At 42.7% G+C, this 10,891-nt stretch overlaps 1 pseudogene; it reads left to right on the forward strand.

The window, feature by feature from the left end:
- Positions 1–232: 232 nt before the first annotated feature.
- On the forward strand, positions 233–10,586 carry LOC121558767 (annotated as a pseudogene).
- The last annotated feature ends 305 nt before the right edge of the window (positions 10,587–10,891 follow it).

The raw sequence follows: 10,891 nt of genomic DNA on the forward strand, positions 1-10,891 counted from the left end.
GTGTGAATCCCAAGCATGGCTGAAAATCTCAAGGCCCAGGAGGTTGGCGCCCGCTTTGCAGCATGAAATATGAATGATGGCAGATGTTTGGTGCCGTGGTGTGCTGGGGCCTGGAGGGTGCCTACAATGTTATCTTGGATCTACTGTGCCCTCACAGGGCAGTGGAGGGCTGTTGGAGTGGTAGAGTGGCTGAAAAAATTATAGTAAGTGGCAGGGTTGAGCTTACAACGCCATGGCGCCCATATCCAGCAGCAAAGACAAACCACACAACTCCACCCAGCCTGCACAGTTCCATGTCCTGAATGGCACATGGTTGGTGGGGGGCGGTTCGGATTTCCGTGTGTTTTCCATGTTGGGAGTGAAGGTGGGGCAAGGGCCTGTTCTGGGTGGAGCTAGTAGCAGGGGCAGAGCGCATTACACACTTTCGCTTATAGTGATTGTATTTTGAACAGTTCTTGCATATTTTCCCACAGGCTGGAGCAGTTTGAAGCCCTTGAATTGCGTGAGCTAGCCCCACAGTTGCCACAGCTACTTCTGTCTGTTTGTCTGTGTGCCCTGCTGCACGGGCATGTACGGTGTCTGTGTCCTTGCAGCTGTCGAGCGGCAGGGCGATCTTGCGGCGTGGCAATCGTTGTAGTGCGCCTGCCGGGGCACAAGCTGCTGTGTGGAATGGCCTGGGGCCGAGTGTATGCTACAGAGCTGTCTCTGTTAAAAAGAGCATTCCAACGTTCTTCTTCAGCCTGGAGTGCTATTTGAATCGCTCCATCGAGTCTGTAAATTATCCGATTCCAAAAGCAGTTTCTCCCTTGTCTTCCTTCCATAGCGTCCCTCTATCAACTGATACCTGATGATCTCGTCCTGAAGTGTCCCGTAAGTTACAAAGAGCAAATCCCTAGATTATGCCAGGGCTTTGAATGGATCTCCCGACCGTTGGTGTCTCTTCCGCGGTGGCGTGGGAAGAGCTCTTTCGCTCTTTCAGCGAAGTGGTTCCGGTAAGAGGCTGACTGCTGCAGTGAATGTGGGCGATCCAAAGCGCTCTGAAAATCCTCCTGTCCCTCTGTAGCAAGGCATGTGCGGAACAGTGCTGTCCTCCGCTCGTCGGAGATTTTAGAAAAGTCCATAGCTTCTAGATAAGTGTTAAAACTATCAAGCCAGTTATTCCACGGGGACTGGAGGTCGCGGCTAATGGTGCTGGCGGTGGTAGCTCAATTCAGCCCATCTTCGTCGCCAATGTTATATCTAGCTTCTGGCTGTAAAGAACGGACATCTGCACAGTTTCACATTGTACATCACTCTGTCGTTTTAACAACCTGCCACACATTCGGACCAACCCATTCATCCGTAAAGCAGCACACTGGTAACCTAACAGCATTACAGTACAGCGTACACACGTCGTACCATACATAACAGTAGTCTCAAATATTTGATATTTTTACGGGGTTGGCAGGTGGATTTGGTCATCCCCGTGTCTGGCCCACACTCCAGTATGGTGGGTTGGCAGTAATGACCATAACGTTGGATGCCAACCGCGATATATCCCCACTGAAGAAGAAGAAAATCTGGATGTTTCGTACGAGGCTAGTTGTGACCGCGCTTTTGCTGGTGTGAACGGAATGGAACTTTGTAATTCTGGTACATCTGCAGCTTTCAATATTCTATTTACACACGTGCGCTTTACAATGAATGTTGAAGCATTTTCGACGCAGCTTCGTACAACGGACACTGTAGGACTTACATTTTGAGGTGGCAGTTGAGTTGCCTGCTAATCAGCCATTAGCTATATTGTACTGTCAAGCTAGCTAGCTATCTGTCCTGTCACACTGGACACAGACTGTGGACGCGCGTGGCTCTTCGCCATCTAAATCCTATTATTTTGCACTCAGTTGTAACCTTGTGGCCCAGCATAACAATATGTGAGGCCGCTTCTGGTAGAAATTAAGAGCGGGTATGCTTTCTCCAAGGACACTCAGCTAACGTTAGTGTCACCAAGCAAGCTGATCTTTAGACCCAGTGCTATCATGTTCCGGGGTGGTGAAGAAATGGACTCACGACCAACTAGGATCACGACACACAGGGTTGAAGACCTACAACAGCCTCACCAAACAGAAAGAACCACTGGTATTGGCTCAGGAAGGAATTGCTTACTTGGTATGGAAAAATTAGATTTCATATAGCTACTACTACTGACCTTTCTGGTATTGAGGGTAGTAACTATTTGTACTGTCACTGCAGGTATAGCTGTGGACCCACTGTCTATGACCATGCTCACCTGGGGCATGCATGGTAACCCACTCTCAAAGTATTTTTTTCAATGATACAAAAAATGAAATGTCATAAGATGATTTTGCTATACTGAAACCGCTGAACTTTTCTCTGCTCATAGCTCCTATGTCAGATTTGACATCATCCAGAGGGTTCTATCCAGGGTCTTTGGCATCAATGTCATCCATGTCATGGTCATCACTGACATCGATGATAAAATCATCAGAAGAGCTTTGGAGGTAGGCTTATTATACCTCCGATGCAGCCCCCTATAATTGAGATGCTGTTGTGCGGATGATTTTGATGTATTTTTCATGCTTTGATTATATTTTTGATGACATTGCAGAAAAGCATATCTCCTACAGTCCTGGCCAGAATGTGAGGAGGAATTTAAAAAATGACATGTTAGCCCTGAAGGTGTGTGAGTATGTAATATTTGCTGGGTGGAAGAAATTTGAGCTTTTTGTAAGCTGTGTACTATATAGTACTTACCATGCATACATTAATTACTGTACATACACTACCGTTCAAAAGTTTGGGATCACTTGTCCTTGTTTTCGAAAGAAAATCATATTTTTGTCCATTAAAAGAACATCAAATTGATCAGAAATACAGTGTAGACAATGTTAATGTTGTAAATGCTATTGTAGCTGGAAACGGCTGATAAAAAAAAAAAAAAAAAAAGGAATATCTACAGTACGTGGTCAAAAGTTTTGAGAATTACACAAATACTAATTTTCACAGTCTGCTGCCTCAGTTTTGATGATGTCAATTTGCATATACTCCAGAATGTAATGAAGAGTGATCAGATGAGTGCAATTAATTGCAAAGTCCCTCTTTGCCATGAACTTAATCCAAAAACATTTCCACTGCATTTCAGCCCTGCCACAAAGGACCAGCTGCCATCATGTCAGTCATTCTCTCGTTAACACTGGTGAGTGTTGACGAGGACAAGGCTGGAGATCACTCTGTCAGGCTTGATTGAGTTAGAATAACAGACTGGAAGCTTTAAAAGGAGGGTGGTAATTGAAATCAACTTCCAACAGGAGACTCCCGGGATGTTGACCTTCTGGTAGAGTTGCAAGAAAAATCCATATCTCAGATTCTGGCCAATAAAAAGAAAATATTAGGATGGGCAGTCTTGAGATATGGCTTTTTCTTTGCACACTCTGCCTAGAAGGTCAGCATCCAGTCCGCTTCACTGTTGAGTTGAGACTGGTGTTTTGCGGGTACTATTTAATGAAGCTGCCAGTTGAGGACCTGTGAGGGGCCTGTTTCTCAAACTAGACACTCTAATGTATTTGTCCTCTTGCTCAGTTGTACCGAGGCCTCCCACTCCTCTTTCTATTCTGGTTAGAGCCAGTTTGCGCTGTTCTGTGAGGGAGTAACGAGATCTTCTTTCTTTTTCTTGGCAATTTCTCGCATGGAGTAGCCTTCATTTCTCAGAACAAGAATAGACTGGCGAGTTTCAGAAGAAAGTTATTTGTTTCTGGCCATTTTAGCCTGTAATCGAACCCACAATTGCTGATGCTCCAGATACTCAACTAGTCTCAAGAAGCCAATTTGATGTGCTTATTTAATCAGCACAACAGTTTTTCAGCTATGCTAACATAATTGCAAAAAGGGTTTTCTAATGATCAATTAGGCTTTAAAATGATCAACTTGGATTAGCAAACACAATGCCATTGGAACACAGGACTGATGGTTGCTGATAATCGGCTTCTGTACGCCTATGTAGATATTCCATTAAAAATCAAACGTTTCCAGCTAAAATAGCCATTTACAACATTAACAATGTCTACACTGTATTTCTGATCAATTTGATGTTATTTTAATGGACAAAAAATTTGCTTTTCTTTAGAAAACAAGGACATTTCTAAGTGACACCAAACTTTTGAATGGTAGTGTATATTTGATATGTTGGCAAAGATATGCATGTTTGTTTATATTTTTCAAGGTTCTTCTCCTGCAGTGTACTTGAGGGTCACTGAGAATATACCTCAAATCGTGGCTTTCATCGAGGGCATCATCAGAAATGAACACGCTATGCCACAAAACAAGGTATATGTAAAAGTCATGTTGATACGTTCTCGTTGTTACTTTCTCAAGCCAAGATCAGTTTGCAAATAGTTGCAGGATCTGAATTCTGTGTGTTCATTCTGCTGCAGGGGACGTGGTATTTCGATATCAGGTCCATCGGGGGACCGTACCGGCAAACTTATGGGTGCTGGAGATGTAGCGGTGAGCCTGGTACGTGTTTACATCACTTCAGTGTGGCATGTTTTTGTCATACTGTGACTCTTACTTCCTTTGTGTTTGGAAGACTACAGTCTACAGTATGCTTTTTCAAACCATAGGGAAGGCAATGATTGACTGACTGATACATGTTTTTGGTAGGAACTAAGCTTTAACATACTGTTTCCTAGGGGACACAGAGAAACGGGACAGCAGGGATTTTGCCCTGTGGAAGGCATCCAAGCCGCAGGAGCCCTCCTGGGAGTCTCCCTGGGGCAAGGGAAGACCCGGCTGGCACATCGAATGTCTCCACCATTGCCAGGTGCCGACCTCATTTTACTAACCCTTTATTGAAGAATAACCCTATATTCATCATTTAGGTCTAGCATAGTCCCAGATCTGTTTGTGCTGTCTTGCCAAGAAAATGACCACAGGAGTTGGCAAGACGGCACAGATAGATCTGGAAGCAGGCTATTTTTAGGTCATCATTATAAGTCTTTGCTTTTGTTTTCAACTCATTCTCTGTCACAGCAAGAAATATCTACTACGATGGCTTGTGTTAATCTGAAAGAATATGCATCTTATTATCACCCTGTAATGTTATGTCATGAGTTCACTGTATGGAGTTAAATAATCCCCCTGGTGTCTGTCACTTTGGACCGAAAGTATGAGAATGCATATAGGTCAGTTTCTGAAGGTTTACTTTCACCTCTCTGGTCTCCAGCTCTGTGTTTGGAAGTCAGCTGGACATTCACTCTGGGGCATCGATCTGGCCTTCCCTCACCATGAGAATGAGATCGCCCAGTGTGAGGCCTACCACCAGTGTGGCCAGTGGGGGGAACTACTTCTGCACTCAGGTAGGACTCCACAGTCCTGTGACACGTAGGTCGTGTTCAGTAGGGCACACCGTAGCAAAACGAAAAAGGAGAGTTTCTTATTGTACATGTCCAAGGAACTCCCTCTCTGTTTCAGTCAGTTTTATTTAGTTGGAAAGATAATTAACATGACTGTGTTGTCCACTTATATGGAAGATGCTTTACTTAAGTCCTCCATGGGTAATGATGGAGAATGGCAAAAGGAGACAATTCATATCTGCATTTCTACTTTTACTTTATTTTCTTATGCAGGACATTTACATCTAAAAGGAAGTGCTGAGAAAATGTCAAAGTCCTTGAATAATTATATAACGATAAAGGTAAAGTGTTGATCTACAGTACATTTATTACTTTTAAATAAATAAACATCAGTAAATGGTTTCCAGGCTTGCACTATAGAAAAGGTCATTTGTTTTATAACAAGTCTGCATTCTTCCTAATTGAGGTAATATCTACCTCATGTGTATCCATATCTCTCACTTGTAGGATTTCCTAGAATCTTACTCCGCCAATGAATTCCGGATGTTCTGCCTACTGACCAAATACAGATCAGGTCTGAACCCTTTTTGGTTGTTTTTATGATGGTAAAAATGGTTTTCATTTTACTCAAGTGATGTTGTGCTCGGGGTCATTTTTGTTGTTGTTCACAGCAATCGACTACAGTGACGCCAGCTTGAACGAAGGCCGGAGCTCCCTGGCAACCATTACTGCCTTCACTCATGATGCCCAGGCTTACATGAGGGGCCAGCTACAGTGCCAGGCTGTGCAGGAGGGGGCGCTATGGGAAAGGTAGAGCCTATATCTCCTTTCTGCTATTATATTTATATGCAGTGTAGTACAGCGTTGAATACACACACACACACAAGTTCATTCTAGTGCAGGAACGTCTCATCAGGAAGCATCAGGAGAATCATATGAATTCTCAGTTGATTGAGACACTACTGCCATTTTCTGTTCTCATGATGCCTTTGTCAGGGTGATATATTTGCTTGCATATTTTACACAAGGTGGGTCGCTTATATCTATGTTTAACTGTCATTAGTCGGGTTGAACAGTTCATTTTCCTTACATGAAGGAAAGCAAATAAACCTTGACCAATTCCTTGGTGTCTGTGTTTTCAAGGTTAGCTGAAACCAAAGCAAACGTCGTCAGAGCACTGGCAGATGACTTTGATACGCCGAGGGTCAGTCAATGCCATCATGAGCCTTGTTTACTATGGGAACTGCCATCTTCAGCCAATCACTAAGGTAACCTGTCAAGATGAGAACCATGACAAACGTAGCGTGCCCTCTGAGGAACAGGTTCAGGTGAAGAAAGTCAACATCTCAGCATGTCATCACACAACTAACCTGAATAAGATGTTACATAATCACAAGTCATACCTAGGACTGTGGCGGTCACGAAATTTCGTCAGCCGGTGATTGTCAAGCAAATAACTGTCGGTCTCACGGTAATTGACCGTTAATTAACATAAACACATTTAGCATCTCCTGGCTTCCACACATAGCCTACAAGCCACTGATGCTGACCTTTGGAACATCTACATTTAAAAAAGTATAATAAATGCATGTAATATAGCCTACACCTTCACAAAAAATCCATTATTTATTTTATACAGGTCTAAAGAAGCATGATATGAAGAAAATGTCTATTTCAGTAGAACAGAATAGCATACTCAGAGTTGTCCTTATGTTAGGTCCTGATCTGGCTATGCCAAATGGCTATGGGCTACACTAGTTCATTTAGCAGACAAGATTTGCTTAGAATTCCGTGGCATTATTTTATAGTATGAAGAATATAATTGAACAAAGCTGAATAAAATAGAAAGGATATTTTCTCCAAACGATTTGAGGGAGTGCGCACATGCGGCTGTTCTGTGTTGAGTGGTTAAAGAAATACAGTGAGGGAAAAAAGTATTTGATCCCCTGCTGATTTTGTACGTTTTCCCACTGACAAAGACATGATCAGTCTATAATTTTAATGGTAGGTTTATTTGAACAGTGAGAGACAGAATAACAACAACAAAAAACAGAAAAATGTATGTCAAAATGTTATAAATTGATTTGCATTTTAATGAGGGAAATAAGTATTTGACCCCTCTGCAAAACATGACTTAGTACTTAGTGGCAAAACCCTTGTTGGCAATCACAGAGGTCAGACATTTCTTGTAGTTGGCCACCAGGTTTGCACATCTCAGGAGGGATTTTGTCCCACTCCTCTTTGCAGATCTTCTCCAAGTCATTAAGGTTTCGAGGCTGACGTTTGGCAACTCGAACCTTCAGCTCCCTCCACAGATTTTCTATGGGATTAAGGTCTGGAGATTGGCTAGGCCACTCCAGGACCTTAATGTGCTTCTTCTTGAGCCACTCCTTTGTTGCCTTGGCCGTGTGTTTTGGGTCATTGTCATGCTGGAATACCCATCCTGTGCTGAGGGAAGGAGGTTCTCACCCAAGATTTGACGGTACATGGCCCCGTCCATCGTCCCATTGATGCGGTGAAGTTGTCCTGTCCCCTTAGCAGAAAAACACCCCCAAAGCAATGTTTCCACCTCCATGTTTGACGGTGGGGATGGTGTTCTTGGGGTCATAGGCAGCATTCCTCCTCCTCCAAACACGGCGAGTTGAGTTGATGCCAAAGAGCTCGATTTTGGCCTCATCTGACCACATCACTTTCACCCATTCTCCTCTGAATCATTCAGATGTTCATTGGCAAACTTCAGACGGCCCTGTATATGTGCTTTCTTGAGCAGGGGTCCTTGCGGGCGCTGCAGGATTTCAGTCCTTTACGGCGTAGGTGTTACCAATTGTTTTCTTGGTGACTATGGTCCCAGCTGCCTTGAGATCATTGACAAGATCCTCCCTTGTAGTTCTGGGCTGATTCCTCACCGTTCTCGTGATCATTGCAACTCCACGAGGTGAGATCTTGCATGGAGCCCCAGGCCGAGGGAGATTGACAGTTATTTTGTGTTTCTTCCATTTGCGAATAATCGCACCAACTGTTGTTACCTTCTCACCAAGCTGCTTGGCGATGGTCTTGTAGCCCATTCCAGCCTTGTGTAGGTCTACAATCTTGTCCCTGACATCCTTGGAGAGCTCTTTGGTCTTGGCCATGGTGGAGAGTTTGGAATCTGATTGATTGATTGCTTCTGTGGACAGGTGTCTTTTATACAGGAAACAAGGTGAGATTAGGAGCACTCCCTTTAAGAGTGTGCTCCTAATCTCAGCTCGTTACCTGTATAAAAGACACCTGGGAGCCAGAAATCTTTGTGATTGAGAGGGGGTCAAATACTTATTTCCCTCATTTAAAATGCAAATCAGTTTATAACATTTTTGACATGCGTTTTTCTGGATTTTTTTGTTGTTATTCTGTCTGTCACTGTTCAAATAAACCTGCCATTAAAATTATAGACTGATCATGTCTTTGTCAGTGGGAAAACGACAAAATCAGCAGGGGATCAAATACTTTTTTTCCCTCACTGTAGGTATTCCTATATGATTAATTTAGAGTTATTAATGTAATTTTAGTTGTTCTACAAACATTGGGCTAAATGTTTTGATTTTTAATACATTGTAAGGCTGCATGATGCGACTGATGATTTGAAAAAAGTTGCTTGAAAGGCATGAGCTCTGCTTTATTTTTTTGCGCAGGCTGTACACTCTACACCATTCACAATTTGACAAGCAACTAGAAGTTCACGGTGGCATCCCCATTTGTGTGGCTGTAATGCATATTGAAGATATTGGAAGTACTGTCCACATTTACTTTTCATCAGCCAACAAGATGAGTAGGCCTGTCAATCTACTAATAGTACAAAGGTCGACCTATTCTGTGCGAGAAATAAATATTCCAAACATAGTCTGGGACAGTTGTGGGATGCGATAGATCCCAAATTAATACAACCATAGATCAAAAACATTTTTTACGCAATGTGGCTGACGCAACAGATCAGAACGTTTAGCTTAAAATGTTAATAAACCTTTAGGCTATTTCTTCACATTATAAGCGCAGCAATGCGCACATGGTAGTAGGCTATAAGCGCAAATGTTCCATTAGCGGAAAACACCATTATCAAAAGTGACCGCAATTTATGCATGTAATGCTTTTATTATAAAGGTGCATTTTTATGGTGAATATTATCTTCCCCCAAACTTGAAACTCACGCTCTGTCTATGTATGCCAGTTAGGCAATACACCCCTTTGTAAATCAGATTAATGTGCTTAATAAAAAAAAAATATTTGGCCACTTAGGTTGTGATATAAACCTTATTAAAACATATAGGCCTATGGGATATGGCTACATAAGGTGTGCGACTATGATTTGAAAAAAAGACATTGTTTCTTATGCTGGGCATCATTCACAAGTGATAGGCTAATATTGTCACCCATCAGACTATTCTTGATTTAATCATGTCTTTACGTATACTAAATAATATGTGTGAAATTTGTTTTGATTTAGAATGGACCATTATCATACCCCTGAATCGAAACAGGGGCAGCGGGAAAAAATACATGTAATCTATGCACTTAAATAGCGAATGGAGGACGCTTTTCCCCGTGGTTTATTTTCATGCCAGCCAGGTAGGCTATACTCCTGTTGTAAATATACGCAATGTGCTTAATATTAGGAAAGTTGAAAAATAAATATAGTAGGCCTAGCCTATAGAAAGCTGATCCTCCTCTTTTTAGTAGAGGCCAACACTCTGTTTTCTCGCGCAGTTGCATAGCCTACTGAAATGTTGCGCAACATGAGCTCATGGGCTCTCATTAAGTATTTGATTTAGATTTTCGAATACATTTGTATTGATGTCAGAGTGATTAGAGGGACGATAGCGTGCTGAGTACTAGGCAGTTAGCAAGTTTGGTAGGCTACTAATGACCATCAGCAGCATCATAGCTTGGAGAAGCCTAATTACCGTGACTAAACGGTCACGTGGAATTTGACAGCCTTCATGACTCGTGACCGCCAGTGTGGCGGTAATACGGTCACCGCAACAGCCCTAGTCATACCTTCACACATTGCATTGAATTGTTAAAAGATGACACAATTTCTCATGGAGATTTTCCTGTGTTTCATAAGGGGATGGCTTGTACTGTATGGTTCCTTATTGTGCCTTGTCTGATTAGCCTGACGGATCACCAAGGACCCCAGCTGTGTTTGGGGCCATCCTCGCCTACATCAGGGAAACCTTTGAGGTCCTGGGGTCGACCTGCTAGACAGAAAGGTCAGAGATTAAAGTTCATAGTTAACACATAGCTGACTGACATTATGACAACACCATGACAACACAATAGGAGTGTATCACCTCAAATACTCAGCGCAGCACCAGGGCCGGGGTTCAATCCGATCGGGCTTTGCACCTTTTTATAGGCAATGTTCCTCGTTCGCGGAGACTGTATTCACAGTAAACGCTGTATATGTCGGCTCAATCAGAAATCGATTTAAAACCTCTTAAGGATCGGACCCTTTTTTCAATTTTCGCCTAAAATGACATACACAAATCTAACTGTTTGTAGCTTAG

This window comes from Coregonus clupeaformis, unplaced genomic scaffold, assembly GCF_020615455.1.
Source record: "Coregonus clupeaformis isolate EN_2021a unplaced genomic scaffold, ASM2061545v1 scaf0309, whole genome shotgun sequence".
Classification (NCBI taxonomy): domain Eukaryota; kingdom Metazoa; phylum Chordata; class Actinopteri; order Salmoniformes; family Salmonidae; genus Coregonus; species Coregonus clupeaformis.